This window comes from Procambarus clarkii, chromosome 11 (genome assembly GCF_040958095.1).
Source record: "Procambarus clarkii isolate CNS0578487 chromosome 11, FALCON_Pclarkii_2.0, whole genome shotgun sequence".
NCBI classification, from domain to species: Eukaryota; Metazoa; Arthropoda; class Malacostraca; order Decapoda; family Cambaridae; genus Procambarus; species Procambarus clarkii.
In genome coordinates this window covers 5,235,194-5,254,326 of record NC_091160.1, presented here as the reverse complement: position 1 = coordinate 5,254,326, position 19,133 = coordinate 5,235,194, and the positions used below count along the sequence as shown (strand labels likewise).

The 19,133-nt window shown below is 45.6% G+C and overlaps 1 long non-coding RNA gene across 1 annotated transcript in view; it reads right to left on the bottom strand.

The window, feature by feature from the left end:
• LOC138363778 (uncharacterized) overlaps positions 1–17,359 on the bottom strand; it is a 29,942-nt gene extending 12,583 nt beyond the window's left edge. Inside the window, exon 1 of the long non-coding RNA XR_011228112.1 lies at positions 17,268–17,359. This is a non-coding gene — a long non-coding RNA (uncharacterized lncRNA). The remainder of the gene's footprint in view (positions 1–17,267) is intronic.
• Between the last annotated feature and the right edge of the window lie 1,774 nt (positions 17,360–19,133).

The following is a 19,133-nucleotide window of genomic DNA, read 5'->3' as shown; positions in this document are numbered from 1 at the left end:
CCGTCCAGAGTACATTCCCTCTCCTCGGCTCTGTAGTAAGTGCTGGAGGTTTGGGCATGGAGCCCTCCACTGCTCCAATACTGTGTCTGTCCTGTGTGTGGGGACGAAGGTCACCAAGTCGGAGTGAACTTCTCCCTAGGCTCGCTGCCTCAATTGCAGTAAGGCCCACCCTACCTTCTCCTGCTCTTGTATACATTAAAAGCTTGACGCAGCCGTCCTCAACCTGAAGCACCAGGAACGTTTGTTTTTTATCGAGGCGAGGCACCAAGTTCGCCGTCTCCCCCCTTATGCTAACGTCTCTTATTCTCACGTGTTGTGCTCCTCCTCTCCGCGTCTTTCGCGCCTTCCTCAGTCTCGCAACAGTTTCTGGGCCTTAGACCCAGACATGCCCACCGCCGCTTCCTCTGTTCTTTTGCGTTCTGTCCCAGAGGGTCCCCCCTCCTGTCTGTGTCTGGTGTTCCCCTTCTTTGTACCCAGTCTGTCATGTCTCCTGTGTCTTCCTCGTTTCCCTCCAATCCTCCTTCCCTTCCTTCTCCTCCATCTCTTAACTCTCCACACCACACCACACCACACCTGTCAGTGCGGGTTGATGTCCATCACTCTCCCATCGGCCAGTGTAAGCCTTGCTCCTCTCCTCTCTCCAGCAGGTAAGAAGGCTTCGCTTTCTTCCTCGCCCCCTACCTCTGACACTCGCTCCATCCTGTCCTATCCATCCTATCGCTGGTTCCGCCCCCTGTTCCTGCTTTGGAGGTTTCTTTGGCCCCCCCACTTCCCTCTCGGTTGCTACCCTTGCGTAGGTGCACTCCCTGGTTTATGCCCCTCCTGCTGCTGTCCTTCACCCTCGGTTCCCTTCCCTCCTTTTCTCCAGACCCTGCTCGTCCGCCCCTGGTCTGTTCTCCAGCTCCCTTCCCTCTTCCTATACTCAGTTTACCCATGCCCCGTAACCCTGACCCTGATCCTGCGCTTCTTTAATGTGCTGTGTTCCCTTTTCACCTTTGTTTCTTCATTGTTCTCTGTTGCTGTCCTCTCTCTTCTTGACGATGTCTATTCTTCAGTGGAACATTCGTGGTTATTACGCCAATTTCCTTTAACTCCAACTTCTGCTTTCACGATTTTCGCTCCTTTGTGTGTCTCCAGGAGCCGATGCTTGATGCTCGTCCTGGTCGCTTTCGTGGATATTCCTTTCTCTTTCCCCCCCCCCCACCTTCCCTTAGCTGTTGCTGGAGCTCCTAACTCTTCTGCTCTCTTGATTCGCTCCGATGTTCCCTTTATCCCCTTACTTTTTCCTTCGCCTCTCCATTGTTCTGCTGCTCGAATCTTTGTGAGGAAATTGGACACTTTCATCTATCTCCCCCCCCCCCAGTGTTTCACTTTCTCTTCCCGATCTTAAACACCTACTCGACTTCTTGCTGGAGCCTGTGCTCCTGCTGGGTGATTTCAATTGTCGACATACCCTTTGGGGTGGTGATCTGACAGACACCCGAGGTTGCCTTCTCTAACCATTCATCCTCCTCTTCTGTCTTCTGAATTCTGGTGAGCCCACTCATTTAGACACTGACTAGCACCCTTTCCTGTATTGATCTTCCTCTGCTCGTCTTCCCTTTACTTAGATTTTGAGTGGAGGGTTTTTGATGCCCTCCATGGTAGTGACCATTTTCCCATCCTTGTTTCCTTTTTTCTTTTCACCTTCCCCTTTCCTTCCCTAGGTGGCAGTCTGCCGAGGCTGATTGGCTCCTCCTTACCCTCCGTGCTACTATCTCCAACCTCTCCATTCTGCCTCACCCTCGTGCCCTCCTCTTTCATGACACCGTCTTCGACACTGCCCTCCGCTCTATTCCTCGCTCTTCCTTTTGGGTAACGCGGAAGTGAGTTCCCTGGTAAAATGTCGACTGTGCTCGACATCATCCGACATTAGCCGGACCATCCGTACGGCTAAACGTGCATGTCGGATGTCTTATGTCTCCATGTCCGAAACTCCTCTACTGCTGATCTGGAAGCGTATCCACAAGATAGTGGCCAAGTTCGTTCCCAATGTCTCGCCAGTCCTTCACCTCTGTGGTACTCTTGTCAGACCCGTTGCAGGTTGCGACTGAATTGGGTTCCCACTTTTCGTCTGTTAGTTCTGGTTCTCTTCTTCAATCCTGCCTTCCTTCGTAGGTCTCCTCTTGAATCTCGTCCTTTGAATTTCTGTACCCATCTTAACCTTCCTATAACGATCCCTTCTGAGCTTCAGTCTGCCCCTGGCCCTCTGCGGTTCTATGGCGGCAGGCTCCGATGGCATTCATTACGAGATGCTTCGACATCTCCCTCCGTGCTCGTCTCAGTATTTACCGAGTCTGTTTAATCGGGTCTGGGAGTCTTCGTCAGTCCGAGGACTGGCTCGAAACCGTTGTCCTTCCTGTTTGGAAACCAGGGTCTCTGGGATCATCCCCTAAGGACTTCCGCCCTATTGCCCTCACGAGTTGTGTCAGCAAACTCCCTGAACCAGGTTAACGTTCGTCTGATGTGGTTCTTAGAGCACTACCACCACCTCTTCCCTTCTCAATTTGGTTTTCGCAAGTGCTGCAGCACAACGGATGTCCTGATGAACTTGGAGGTCTATATTCGTACTGCTTTTGCTGCGAAGACCTCTGTTGCCATCCTTTTTGACCTGGAAAAGTCATGACTACCTGGCGGTATCATTCTGTCCCAACTTAATTCTTTTGGCCTTCGTGGGAATCGACCTCTTCCTCCAGAGTTCCCTCTCTCGTCGTTCCTTTCGAGTGAGGCTTGGTACTACTCTGCCCCTTTTAGGCAATATGAGGGTGTTGTGGGAACCGACCTGTGAGATTTATATTTATTTAATTTATATGAATTTATATTTACGTTAATTTATATACTTCGATAGCAATTTGTATAATGATAAGTGGACTGTATTTCTGCAATAATCTCATAATCTCACAAATCGATCCTCTACACATTAGGGGGGGTTTATTAAATTAATATATATGCAGCCAATCAAACTACAGTATCTACATACATTAAAGAGGTTCCTTATCTTATAGTACAGCAGGTTAGTCCACCAGGTATAACTAGGGTGTAGACACCAAATTATCCTCTTTGAGGTAGCTTCCATATCACCCAGTAACTGGTGCACAAATCTTGCATCCTCGTCTTGACCTTTAGTTTGAGGCTTCCATGTGATCTAACCGGGTCACCCTATATCCTGACATTAATGGCCATAAATGAATGATAAACGGGTTTCGGATAGACTTAACTTGAATTGTAGACATCGTGTTGGAGATGGTACCTTTGGTTTCCATAACACTACGTCCAAGTAAAATTAACAGGAGCCGAATTTGCTCCCGTGTGAGCCTCTGGTCTCGTATATACACAATGGCTGTTTAACACTCCATACTATTGACGTTACTGGCCGACATTGTCCAGAATGATAGGAGCCGAATTTGCTCCACACGTCTCGGAGGTGACACAACAATGGCTCCCTCCTTCCTCCCTGACGCCTGGCCTACTTTGTCCAGATTTCAGAAAGTGATAGAAGGGTCACATTTACTCTACTTTAATATTGATAATTAAGTTAATTTATATAAGATGTTTTTATGATGGTAAAGTCCAAAGACTAATGTATTTAAGAATAATTCCCAGCAGAATAGCTGGTGAATTATAATAGTATGTGGTGATGATATCCCGTTTTCTTTAAACGGTAATTCCACTACAAGTTACGTTTTCTATGGGTAACTTGTTTATACAACACAGCTATTATCTGTATGATTATTAAATGGTGTCGGATTTTCCGACAGGTGTGCCCCAATGTAGTGTTTTAAGTACTGCTGTTGTTGATCTCAATGGTCTTCCTTCTTCCCTTCCTTTTGGCGTCTTCTCCGCACTATGTAGAGAATCCTACCTTGCCGTCAGAGGTGATGATTCGCCTCTCCTTCAATGGCGGCTTCAACTTGTGATTGATGCCGTAGGCCACCGATCATGGCTCCAGGTTCTCTCCGTCCAAGACTTTTGCTATGACTTACTCGAAAGCGTGTCATTCTCCGTCCCCCTTGTCACTTTATGGTCATCCCCTTGTTTACAAGGATTACGCTAAGCTTCTGGGGTTAATCTTTGACACTCTTTCTTGGTCGGCCCATCTCTCTTACCTCCACGCTTAATGCTCTAAGGCCCTTTCCCTCAAGGTTTTGTCCCATACTTCTTGGGGGGGGGGGGGGGGGCATACAGGCGTCTTTACTTTCCTCACTCGTCCTGTCTAAACTATTATGGTTGCCCTGCTTACTAGTCCGCTGCTGCTTCTCTTCGCCGTTTTGATGTTTTGCACCATACTGGGTTGTGCCTCAGCTCTGGTGCCTTTTGTTTGACTCACGCCCTCAGCTTGTATGTTGACATTGGCTTCCTATCTCTTCAGGACTGCTATGATCACTACCGTCTTCGCGCTCTGGCGCTGTCCTTGCAACATGCTTCCTCTCGCCTCTGTCGTGCCTTTACTTTAATCCCTCCTGTAGTTCTTGTTCCTCTTCATCACCTCCCTCTTTCTGTCCAGCTATCTCGCTTACAGGACTTTCCATTCGTCATATTTCTCCTCGTATTGTTCCCTCCTTGCCCCTGTGGAGGGTCGCCCTTCCGAAGTTTTGTACATCGTTGATCCACGTTGCTAAGTCTTTAACTCCTATGGTTCTGAAGCGCCTTTTTCTTGAGCACTTTTCTTCACACTCCCGCTCCATTTTCATCTTCACCGATGGGTGCAAGTCTGCGGACGATATGGGCTACACCTGACTGCCCTTGTGTGTGTCGCCTCCCTTCCGAGACTAGCATCTTCACAGCGGAACTTTATGCTATTCTCTCTGCTCTCCGTCTCCTGCTTTCTCGTTGTCTATCCTCGTTTGTGATTGTAGTCGACTCGGTGCCCTCGTGGCTCTAGGGTCCTTTAATCCTGTCCATCCGGTAGTCGTCGAGATTCAACATTGACCGTTTCCTATCTCTAGTAAATTTAATCCGTAGAGTTTTGCTGGGTTCCCAGCCATATTGGTGTTTCTTTAAAAGAGTGTGTGGATGCTGCCACTAGAGTCGCTATCTGCTCTTGTCCCATTTCCCGTAAAGGTATTCCTTTTTCCGAATTTTACCCTGTTATTCATTCCTCCATCCTTGCCCATTGGCAGGGGTGTTGGTAACAAACTACGTACTCTTAAGCATTGTGTCCCCATGGCCTTTCTCCTGTCACCATAACCGGTGGTTGGAAACGGCTCTAGCTAGGCTGCGTCATGGCCATCTCGCTTAACTCATGGACACTTAATGGAGATTTGAAATCTGTTTCGGGAAAGCCCTGACCTTGACATTCCATATATCAAATGTGGTTCAAGAGCACAGTAACGAAAGTTGATAATGATCACCCCTGGACATGGGTGGTCTTACCCTTGTGCCCCGAATAACCATGAAACTAGGGCGAGTTAACTCTGGCTAATGAGTCGTACATCTTGGGGTACCACTTTCCCCATGGCTATTCTGGAAATGGATGGCCTGACCGAACCTGTGAGAGGATAAGCTATGGCTGGAGGGACGTGTGCATGGTCCTTTTACTCTACTGGGGACTTTACTAGTGCAAGCCAGGCATGCCACCCCCGGTGATATTTTACATGTGTGCATGCCAAGCAAGGCGATCATCTCTTCTACATGTCTGGAAACCCAACGCCATTTACTAATACAAACACTATGCAGGTAATATATCTGCTTTTGTATATATAAATTCACTCATAGAAGACGTGGCACAGTGGAATTTTCCGTCAATAAAAACTGAGATCATTGCCACAGCGCTATAAATTCACCAGCTATTCTGTTGGGAATTACTTAATACAGCAATCTTTGGACTCGAGTCAAATGAGATGTACTTATAATAATTGTCAGTACCAAAATAGTAAATGTGACCTGTCTACCACTTGTTGACATCTGGACAAGAGCCAGGGCGTCAGTTGTGGAAGTGGTCAGCCATTATTGCTGACGCAAGTAGCAGAAGCAAAACACCTTAGAATTCTCCCTTGGACAGCTGTGTCACAGGAGTAAAGTACTTATGATATCAACAGACAACTACGTCTACTATAAGGAAAATATTACCCAAACCCGTTTATGTTTTTTTTACATTCCTAGCCAGTTATGTTAGGTAGATATAGGGCAAACAGTTTTCGCGCTTGCGGCGTTCTGAAAAAAAAACCATCAGCCCTGGGCTTTCGGCGTTTCGCACGCCTAAGCGGGAAGGCCGAAAAGTGTATACTCTTGAATGTCCTGACACTAATTGTAGGCGTACGTATTTAAATTTGGTATCACTGAAATCTCAATAAAATTCTCTACACGGACATATGCATATAAATATAGATTCAATGTCGTAGCCCACCCAAAACAGTGGGGGAAGTTGCCGAAGTGTTACCCGCGGCGGCATATCGGTGAAACCCGCTTTGAAAAGTGTATATTCAATTCACTGTCCTGACATTTTTCGATGTATTTCATTTTTGTTCCAATGTGTTCGCAATAGAATGTTCTATAAGAACATAAGTATAAAAGGTCACATAAGAATGCGTTCGACCGGCAACATATAAAAACTACGTCGATTATACTCGTCGTGTCAATAATACAATTGTTTTACCACGATGATTCACTGCCACGCCGTTCTCTTTAATAAGCTGTCCGGCTATTAGAAAAAACGTAAATTTCATGGCAAACATTTGTAAACTATCCCCAAGTTCATCGGATAATAAATGGATTTTATACAAATATTTTTTCTTGTGACTCGCGAGCGCGGCACGCCAGCGTAGTCAGTAGGAAAATTGGTGATGACACTTGTCACCAAAGCGCGAAAGTGTTTAATAATACAGGCAATTATTCCTTGGTCCTTATCTAACTAATAATATTTCCTCTGATATAGCTGTCATACACATACACACACACACATGCACATACATACAATATGTACACACACACATACATTATACACACATATATTATATGTGAGAAAGGAACATGAACGTGCAAGCCATAGATCACTAAGAACTCTTACCCGGCCAGGATTCGAACCCATGCCGTCCAGGATCACCCCTAAACATACACAGTACCATGACCACCGCACCAATGATCATCTTTCATTAGACGATCATTGGTGCAGTGGTCACGTACTATGTACGTTTAGGGGTGATCCAGGACAGCATGGGTTCGAATCCTGGTCGGGTCAAAGTTCTTGGTGAGATTATATTATATATATATATATATAATTCCTGCTTTATAGCAAGTGTCCTTTGACAGGAACAATTTAAGAGGAAGCAAGAATTAATCCTAGTAAACCAGTATATGGGGCTGATGCTAACCTCAACGAGGATTATTTTGTCATCATCCTTGTTTATACCTGGTGGACCAGACCTACCGTACAATAAGGTAAGACCTCACAATTATCATTATTTATATATGTAGATTAATACTGTAGTTTTCTTAGTTGCATACATAAATTTAATATAACCCCCTCCCCCCCTAATGTGCAAGGAGTCGATTTGTGAGAATATTGCAGAAATAGTCAGGTAAACAGCATACAAATGGCTACTGAAAGATAAATTAGCGTAAATATAAGCACTAAATATCAAATAATTAAATATAAATCTCACAGGTCGGTTTACCACACTACAGAATATTATTTGGCATGCCTGCGATTTTGTGTTATTGGATATTTTAATATTTCTATGTATTGTTTATGTCTCCACTATTTTGATGTACCATCTATTGTAACATACATGTTTAGTTTTTAGGATGTAATTTTTTAGGGTTACTGCTGAGGGGCCTATGCGACCCATGCCTTGTGGCTGGGCCGCTGGACCCCAAAGCCAGAGCAACACCCTTAAACCCCCCCCCCCCACCACCACCACCAAAGTGGCAAGAGTTAGGGGACAAAAAAAAAACACACCTCCCAATCCTGAGCACTAAGTACAAACTGAACAGGAACTGCGGTATGATCTCCCACACTACATTACCGCAAGCCTAGTTATCAGACCCGTTGGCAAGAGGTACCTGGAGCTTTGCAATTACTTTATTTACTTTGTCAATAATGATATCCTCAATGCAACCAGAGTTTGCCGGTGCAGACTACTGATCACATGCCTTTGTATGACTAACCATCTTGTGTGATGGGGATTTTTAGCATCACGTAGCTAGTTTTTTGATATGCTGTACTCCTTTCATATAGTCTAGGGCAGCTGCACAAATGCAGTTGTACCTAAATGTGTTAATAAAAAGTGGTGTGCGCACCATTGGATCTGAAGGACCTTCCACAGATCATGGCAGTGTGTGTCCGTCTTTCGGACACTTGCAGGCCTCCGGGGTCCTACCCTCAGCCGTGGGACCGATTGCACCATTGCAGATTCGTACCCCATGTCATTGGCGATCCTGGACAGCTTTGGTCAAGTATTTGACCACCGTCAAAGCAGCTTACTGGGCCATGATTTCATGAAGACTGACAAAAACTGCCTTTTCATATGGGTCGTCCTTTTAACAGATCAGAATGCCATACGACTCTGGACTAATACCTGCTACCTTACAACAAGCCATCAACTCTAAATTGTGCTAGATAAACTCACCGGTTCTGACTATTCTGCAACCTTTCATAGTAACATTCAGAACTCCCAAAAAAACTCTTGAGGAATAATGCTGGATTTACACTAAACTCCAATATATGCAACTTTGCTTCACGAGACTTAATTTCTAAGTTTTCATGCAACTCCTTACTTCACCTCTACTGGCATTTCGCCAATGGGAAAGAGTCTTTAACAATTTGGGATTTTTCCTTTAGATTTTAAACAGGGCTGATCGATGAATCGACTGAGCTATGACAGGGTTAAAAAGGCAGTGTCTGGGATGCTACCGGATGCAGGTTCGAATCCTCGTCACGGCCCTTGTGGATTTGTTCATTTGATGCATCACGTTAGTGTGATCTGTGTGTAGTGTTTATGGATACTTTAGGCACCACATTCGTAACCTTTTGAGGAATGTCTCGCTAATGTCCTTTTTTACTAGTATGCTAAATTCGTCTGGACATTTGAAACTTTAAAAAGCTTTCAAATTTAATTAATCGTGACTACCCTGTCTTAAGGGTCTCATACTTTAATGTTCTAAATCCAATAGTGTGTTTGCATCAGCAATGCCTATACTGCTGTCCCAATGTGACCAAGAAAACTTTTCCCCACGTCTTATTTCACCTAAAAGCTAAAAAGGTGTCTTACTTTCTAGGTGAAATAGGTAACTAAAAAAAAGTGTTCTACAAATCAAGGGCCCCAGAATGTGGAATGTCTTTCCCAATCATGTCAAGCTGGTCGAGAGGTACAGCCTTTAAGATAAAGTACTACCTAATAAACTATGTAACCTACCTTACCCCCTAAATGTCAACCCATGTCTTGCTATTTTCAACAATGCTGTTTATTGACCAATTTGTAAAATTGCCGATTTCTGCCATAACCCCCCCCCCCCCCTCCCCTTTGTATTACTTTTTTTCAACAATTTTTATTTTAATCTCTTACCATTAATGTTTTAGTCTTTTGTTCCCCCCCCCACCTCCACACCTTGCCCTAAACGTTATGGGGTATTAGTGGCTTTAGGTATTATATGTACTAGCGCTATCTATAAATCCAACTGTTTTGTAACTCTTCCAAGTATGTACTTTCACCTGAATAAAAAATGAAATTATATCAACATTAGTGAATCAAAAAATGCATAGGGTCAATGAAAGTGCTACTGGAGCTTTGGGCTTAAGGGCAACTACAGCACACTGCGTATGTACCCCGTCATGCCGATACGTCTGAAAATACGCGAAATTCAGGAAAATGAGAGTTCCATGTTGGCAGAAAATCAGCTGCACCTCAGCGGGAAGACTAGAGCAGGCACTTTGCTACAGCCTGGCATCTGCCGGGGCGGTGAGATCCAAAACCCTCAAAGAACCTACCGGAAGACTGATCACTATCACAGAACTCTTGTGCGCGCTCGTCACGCTAACCGACGTTAGCTCTCGACCAGTTAAGAGCTAATTGACGTTAGCTCCACCGTAACTGGGGGTTGCAACCTTTCTGGACCCGGTGTTTGTTTCGTGGTGAAGCCCTTAGGCCAGGTCCTAGACCTGTGTGTAGGCAAGGTCTTTGACCTGGCCTACACACTGACCCTCGCTGAGCTTTATGGATTCGCTAGTGATTGGCACAAACACAGGACTGTCTGCAGATAGTGAGTCACAATGGCTCACTGTCTGGATGAACTACACTAGCACTACACCCATGGATACTATTGATTGCATCACTACTTTCTTCAATACCACTGGAACACCTGCCACTAATCTTATCAAACATGTCAATACCAACAGCATCAAATTCTTCATTGCCTTTGAAGACATGCTCTAAATGCTCTGCAGAAGGCCATTTTCATACTCTGCTCTGCCCACACCCTAAAATGCACTAATTGCCATGGTGCTCATTCAGCAGTTGATAAATCTTGCCCTATGGAGAAAAACTCAAAACTCTTCGTACTAACCAACCTCGCACTCATGCACAACCCTCACTCTTCCTCAACCTCCCCTAACCCATCCCATTACCAAACAGCATCAGCCAACTATATTCATGCCAGAGTCAATGTTACCCCTCACTACCATCACCACCACCCTACTACTGCACAATTTTTTTTTTTTTGGGGGGGGGGGGCGAGGGGGAATATATACAAATGTTACATTTTTGTACAGCCACTAGTACTCTTAACGTTTCGGGCAGGTCCCTGGAATACGGTCCCCGCCGCGAAGAATCTTTTTTACAACCAAGTACACATTTTACTGTTGAGTTAAACAAAGGCTACAGTTAAGGATTTGCGCCCAGTAAATCCTCCCCGGCCTGGATATGAATCCATGACAAAGCGCTCGCGGAATGCCAGGCGAGTGTCTTACCACCACACTATGGAGAAACTCTGTCCTCTCCACCTCTCTTCCCTCACCCACCACCACCTTATTCTCCTCTTCAGAACCTTTCATATGAAAGTCACTGCCTGTGTACAAGCTGCTTACCTGAAAGCCAAGGATCGTGACTTTGCTGACTATCTTCCTATCTTTCTCACAATGGTCTTCCTAGTATCTCTGTCCCTCCTCCTCGGATCTTGCTCTGCTCCATTCTCTCCTACAGTTCTCGCCAAAAAACACCACAACTTCAGCTGAGGAAAATACCATACTTCCCCCAGAACCTCCAACTAACCCAATCCTGACACAGAAAACGGAACCACTGACCAGACTGCAGACCCTGTACTTGAAGTTGCTCGCCCACAGCGACTAATTTTGTGATAGTTGGCAGGGCGCATTACACTAGGTCAGCCCCACTCATCCTAAACATACCTTGGAGAAGATGGATGGCCTCCGAATAATTAGCATTGTCGGGTAAAGCACTAGCAAGCTAAAGTCACTGCACAAAAGATCGCAGGAAAGTAATCAAGACAGATCACAAGCCTGCCCACCGTCACTGCGACCCATCAAGGGGTGGCAATGCGCCATAAACGCTTCAAAGTCTAGACTAACCCCCGTCGACGACATTGTATTAATGATCAACCTCCTAAAGATCCCCAAGACATCGCAGTTACACCCATCGATATCGGCCGAGACTTTTGTACTTTTTACGAATCAATGCTTGATTCTGACATTTATCACTATAAAGCATTTATGTTCATATATTCTTTCCTCAGTTACTGGGAGATTAACATAGAACAAATGGACAGAGTTAAATGTAGCATGCTGTAGTGTGCTTTTATAAGATATTTTTGTTAATGCTATTGCATGTATGTTCATGGGGAGGGGGGGGGATGATAACCATATATGGCTGTTCCAATGATGCGTGCAGAGTACCCAATAGAGCGTCACCGATTTGGTCCTATAATTTAGTTTTCTTGTGTGTACATTTCTTTTAATTACACCTTATTAGTGTTAAATGTATATTAGTGTATTTACAAATATGTTCATAAGTATTACTCTCAGACAGCAGAGTATCTAGAGATTGTGTGTTCCTTAGTTGGTAATGTGTAGACCCCACAATAGACCTCAACAACTAACCCCTCGCAACAAACCCCAACCCTAAGGCCAGCTTAGGTGCTGAACTCCTAGCATTTGCCCATATCACATTTCCAAACAACCCGGTGAAGCTGCTGGCCCAGCAAACACAAATGGTATAGAAAACGTTCATCTATCTCTTCCCATAGGTGTAGGAATGACTTGCATTGAGAATGGTGCAGGAGAGCCTTTGAGAAACTTTTAATCCAAAAATCCAAACACAGGTTTTATAATATTGTTTTTCTACAACTATTTTGTTCCTAATGTATTACAAATAGTTTCTACATGTTTAAATATAAAATTTGTTTTTTTTTTGTAAAATTCATTAATAAATTGTGAATGATATTTAATGGCTGAATGAAACCTTCAAAATACATTAAGTTATTCTATGATCAGAAAAAAAGTTTCCCAAATTTTCTAAAAATCGCTCTTTAACAATTTGACTCCTTATGCATTCCACTAAACACTAATATCATGTTTAAATATAAAATTTATGTATTATTCCCTAAAATAATTTATATAAATTGTAAATGTTGCTGGAAAGTGGTGTGAAAGAATCTGAAAACGTTTTGTTATCTTATATATTGGCGTGTTCTTATTAACTATGTCTCAAGTGCACAGTTTATCAAACAAGAAGATTAACATTCGTCAACCCTTAAAATCTTACATGATATCTTGCCAGTGCAAAATGAGGGAATCTTTAAGAACAGTATCTGTGTGACAAATGGCGTTTTCCCTAACTCAAACAATGTAGGGTTTATTATTCTACACATTTCTAATGACTCTTAGATGTTTACATTCTCTGAAGTATAGTTGTCAAGTTTGTAGTCCATCACTCTCACCACAGATTCTTAAACTCCTCTGCATGCTCAACTATAATTGTTTCCATTCTGAATCTCCATGCATTTGTATCGAAAATGAAACCAATGTGGTTTCCTTCAGCAGCCAGCACATTTGCTCATTCATTCCACATATTCCAACATGGTAGGGGATTCACAGAAATTTGACTATTCATATGTTATCTATTATATGAATGCATTTCCATATTATAAGACAAATACACGAGTTTTATGATAAATTTGTTTTCTGTGACATAACATTGGTATGCTGTTTTTTCTTTAAACCCCATACTGAACTAAATCACGAGAGTATATATTGGGTGGTGGAGGGGCAGTGTGGGGGTGGTGGGGGCAGTGTGGGATGGTGGAGGGGCAGTGTGGGATGGTGGAGGGGCAGTGGGGAGGGGCAGTGGGGATGGTGGAGGGGCAGTGTGGGTGGTGGAGGGCAGTGTGGGGTGGTGGAGGGGCAGTGTGGGGTGGTGGAGGGCAGTGTGGGGTGGTGGAGGGGCAGTGGGGTGGTGGAGGGGCAGTGTGGGGTGGTGGAGGGGCAGAGTGGGGTGGTGGAGGGGCAGTGTGGGGTGGTGGAGGGGCAGAGTGGGGTGGTGGTGGAGGGGCAGAGTGGGGTGGTGGAGGGCAGAGTGGGGTGGTGGAGGGGCAGAGTGGGGTGGTGGAGGGGCAGAGTGGGGTGGTGGAGGGGCAGAGTGGGGTGGTGGAGGGGCAGAGTGGGGTGGTGGAGGGCAAGTGGGGTGGTGGAGGGGCAGAGTGGGGTGGGTTGGAGGGGCAGAGTGGGGTGGTGGAGGGGCAGTGTGGGGTGGTGGAGGGGCAGTGTGGGGTGTGGAGGGGCAGAGTGGGGTGGTGGAGGGGCAGAGTGGGGTGGTGGAGGGGCAGAGTGGGGTGGTGGAGGGGCAGAGTGGGGTGGTGGAGGGGTAGTGTGGGGTGGTGGAGGGGCAGAGTGGGATGATGGAGGGTAAGGGATGAGGAGGGCGGTTTAGTCAGGACCTTAACGGTCGTCACGATGGGTGACCGTGTCCGTACGCTCGCGAGAGCTTTCAAATTATGAAACAAAATGTTGTAAATATAAAAAAATGTAAATATGCAGCAAGGAAATAAGACATGTCAATGCATTAATATTATTATGGGTTTAAAAACTAAAAATTAGATGGAAATATTTCTGAATTCAAATTCTATAATGTTGAGGAATAGTTTGAGATTTCAAACACTGCCACTATCCCAAGAGGCCCCTGCAGTCTGCCATTAGGCCTTGTCCTGTGAACACGTGGTCGCTGGTGCTACACCACACGCCTCTACGCCAGGCTGCTACACCACACGCCTCTACGCCAGGCCGCTACACCACACCAGGCTACAGCACCACACCAGGTTACAGCACCACACCAGGGTACTACACCACACCAGGCTATTACACCACACCAGGCTACTACACCACACCAGGCTACTACACCACACCAGGCTACTACACCACACCAGGCTACTACACCACACCAGGCTACTACACCACACCAGGCTACTACACCACACCACCATGCCACGCCACTATACCAGACTACTACACACCACACCACTATACCAGGCTACAGCACCACACCAGGCTACAGCACCACACCAGGCTACAGCACCACACCAGGCTACAGCACCACACCAGGCTACAGCACCACACCACGCCACTATACCAGGGTACTACACCACACCACTATACCAGGCTACTACCTGTTCCACTGCATAGTGACCCCAGGCAAGAACGTGGGATCAGACCACATCCCTGTGGTCACCACCCTCCAAGCTACCCCCCCTTCTGGTTATCTTGAGGTTATCTTGAGATGATTTCGGGGCTTTAGTGTCCCTGCGGCCCGGTCCTCGACCAGGCCTCCACCCCCAGGAAGCAGCCCGTGACAGCTTACTAACACCCAGGTACCTATTTTACTGCTAGGTAACAGGGTCATAGGGTGAAAAACTTTGCATATTGTTTCTCGCCGGCGCCTGGGATGGAACCCAGGACCACAGGATCACAAGTCCAGTGTGCTGTTCGCTCGGCCGACCGGCTCCCCTCCACCACCACCACCTCCGGTGGTGGTTTGTGGCACCTCCCAGGCCCAGACTGGAAACCATGCGAGCCCGGGGATATGACACCTTCCTCGCTGACGACCCCATCATTGAGTTCGAAAACCTCCCAACCCAAACAATAGACCAAGCAATAAACACCATCCACAACCGCATCCAGCTCGCAACCGAGGCCACCTATGAAAGATCCACCACAAGCACTTACACCAATATAAACCGACCTGAGAAATCAGAGGTAAAAATGAACGAGTACCAACGGGCCTGCCAAAGCCACTACCAAACTGGCCAGCCACCAGCGTTAGCCCTACAAAACTCTGAAGAGAAACCATAGACCTAACGCTGACTCACAAGGGCCATATTTGGGGGAACCCTTGTGAGGCAGGCCAACCAGTACAAAAGGGAGCCGGGAGCCTTCTGGCGTAAGATCTGACAGTTCTTGGGATCGGTTAACCCCAGCCTCACTCACCTCGTACACATTCCTTGATGATGACGAGGAACTGGAAAATAGAAGACCCATAAGAGGAGGCTGACCTCATGGAGGCAGTGTGGAAAAAAGACACTCACGGCTGTAAAGAGCAGAATCTTCAACAACTTTCACTTCAACCGTGTCAACCAATGGACAACAGTAAACACCGCCTCCCTACTCGACACCCCCTTGATAGACCCGACAACCCTCTAACAAGACCCATAGCAATGGTAGAGATGAGAGGAGTCATTAAAAGCATCCGAGATATGGCCCCAGGACCATCGGGGATCAAAGCACAGCAAATCAAACTCCTATCAGGCAATCTTCTGCAATCCCTACTCAACTTATTCAACGCCATGCTGACATCTGGTCACATTCCCGTACCTTTCAAGTCGGCCAAGATGATATTCATTCCCAAACCCCAAGAAAAATCCTCACCAGCCTGACAACTACTGTCCAATCTCCCTCTTAGACACAATAGGCAAGTGCTTTGAAAAAATCATGTCCAACCGACTTAATTACTATAGGTAGTATAACAACCTCTTAACAGAAAAACAGTCTGTCTCTTTCGAGCACAAAGGTCAACCCAGCACGCAATAAACATTTACGATGCTGTAAGCTCAATTTGCCAGCAATCAGGTAGCCCTGATTGCGACGAGAGACGTGCACAAGGCCTTCGTGCCCATGGCATGATGGTCTGGTGTACAAATTAGCAGACTTACCAGCCCAAAACTGGACCCCTCAGGCTGATGAGAAATTTCCTAAAGAACACACGTTACTCCCAGATTCAAGGCGAAAGCGGCAGCAGCCTTCACCCCAACAGCTGGAGTCCCAAGGGTTGTGCCCAAGCCCAGTTCTCTTCAACATTTTTGTAAATGACCTGCCCCAACCACAGTATAGGGACACCATTATCATCCAATTTGCAGACGATGTAACACACGTAATAACATCTAACCCAAGCAGCCAAACATGCAACTAATCCGTAAGGCGAACGTACAACTAGCCAGGACTGCTAACTGGGAAAGAAAATGGATGATCACCACTAACCCAGACAAGATCCAATATGCACTGTCGGCTGTATGGCCTACACAATCTAAACTGAGGGGGGGGGGGGAGATAAAGATCAGGGGTGAACCCATAACCATCTCAAACCCCAACAGTGCTTGGATACAACTTCAAGCTACTCAACTCCGTCCAGTACGTCTCCCAGAAGGCAGCGATGGCCCGGGGTTCCCTGTCGAGACTATTCCACTTCAGGCAAGCCCCACCCCACATCAAGCTCCACCTGTACAGAATGATCACAAGGCCTAGTCTGGAGTACCTTTATGTTCCCTGAACCTTACCGACAAAACCAACATGCTGAAGATCCAACGGGTCCAAATTAAAGCACTTCGCTTTGCGGAGGGCCTGTCGTTAATGGACGGGATAAGAAGACCAAATCCATGAGAGACAACATAATACCAATGGACACCAGGCTCAGCTACCTGACCAGAAGGCAGTTGTACCGCATGACGCACATGTGCGCCCCAGATACCAAAGAACCCCACGAAGCAGTAAACAACAACAGTGACAACGAGAACCTTGAACCACCATACACAACTAGAAGAATCACACTCCAACAAAAGGTGATCAGACACATCCGTGATCAGGCCTTTCCGAGACCTCAAATACTAAGTGGTCTGCCAGACGACCCAGATGAGTGGCCCATCCCGGAGCCGATCTATACCTAATGAATTAAATTTATATATAAATATAAAAAAATATAAACAAAAAACCTTTGTGCTACCAGAAGTGTAACTACCCTGATGTTGCTAAGATTAATCTTCTGCAGCCAACTCCATCGGCTCTAGGGCTTCCAAAGCTGAGACACAAACACTAGCCACAGCCGATGTACTGACAACCCAACATACCACATACCCAAACAAACGACACCCACTCATTTCAAACCCATGGTGGACAGGCCACCAAACTTTCAAACTTCTCTCTCTACACCAACATCATCCAGAATTTCACCTCCCCATCCCACTACCTCCCACATCCTTTCCAAACCCTTTGGACATCAAAGCGAAATCGAATGTGTAGACGCCACAGAGGTAGGCGTCTAGCCATGTTAGTCGCGTGGGTGAACCTGACTGGAGAGGATCTGTAGACATGAGAAGTCTTTGGGGTCTGTTTTTGCTCAATTAACATGGATAATTATCTGGTTAGACCATTATTTGCGTACCCATCTATCCATATAAGATTTAATCAAGTAATACGTGCTCATAGGAGTTATTGACCTCATTATATGCATCTTTGAATATTTCTGGTGATTCTTTGCTACCTGTATTTCATTTATTTGTTTGTATATTTCATTGTTACCCTTAAAGTAAACTGCTTTGCATATTAAGCTGTCGACTTATTTATCCCTAAACAATTGTAGTTGGCAAGACCTTATTAATATCTTTTACAACTGCAAAAGCAGAGGAACCATACCCAGGTCAAGGGTCATAACAGTACTCTACTTCGAGAGCGAGAAGGACCTCTAAACACTACACGATATGCACGAAGGCGCCTCGCGACTACTACCCACGTCGATTCTTTATCGCAAGAATGGTCTCAGACCAGCCACTGGATCGCGGACAAGCACTTTTGATATCTTCGCCAAAGGAAAACCAGAACATTAAGGTATTTCCCGGGGCGGTGTCTACGGCAGGTGCTCACCATGAAGCTAACCTTCACTTCAGTAGCCGCGACAACTGAGGCCACTACACAAGGAACAAATTGTTTTGTTATCAAGATTCCACCCTACCGAGTGAAGGAACGCTTCTACGAGATAATAGTGCTTATGTGCTACGAGTTCTCTCACTCCAAGTGTCAGCATCCCATCCAGAAGTGCAGCATTTGTACCAAGGACTACCACTATTCAATCTGCAAGTCAAACTATGCTGCATACTCTGCGAAGGCTATCACTTCGCGATTTCTCGACGATAACCGAGGTGAAGATGCTGCTAAACCCAATTTACAGCATCAACCAGTGAACTCTAGCATGACCCGGACGCTCACGAGCAACAGCTCGCCAACTGTCTGGCATCTTTAAGGCCAAGCAGGTGTTGGACAACTCTGCACCCGAAGACCCAGCCCTAAAATAAACGTCTGTGACCCCCACGCGACAAAACAATCGGAAAGCAGACCGTTTAAGAGTAACGCCAAAGAGCAGTATTGTGACGCAAAGGGACAATAGTCGCGTTCAGTTAATCAGCGGTACCCAGGTAAAGCTAGAGTCCACAATGTCAATAGTGGAGTCCAAGAGTCAATAGAGTTCTCAGGAAAAAAAATCTGCATGCATAGCTTATTTGCAAAGGGAACGGAGTCTACTATAAAAGCATTATTAAAGTTAATAATTGCATGTTTGGGAGCTATCAAATACCACGTGTTAAATATAGAAAGCTATATTTAACTATAAATTACCATTTGTTCTGGGTCATATACCTTATGAACCAGAATGACTACTTTAGTATCTGAATTATCTAAAATAAAGTTGGTGTTCGAGATTCTATACAATTGCTGAGGTAGTTTTTTACGATGTTCCTAGAAACTAAGGTTACAAAATAATATCCTCCAGTAAACTAAAGTTGGTTAAGTGAAAGTATTGTAAACCTGTTCTTAATAGAGTCACCTTCAGGAG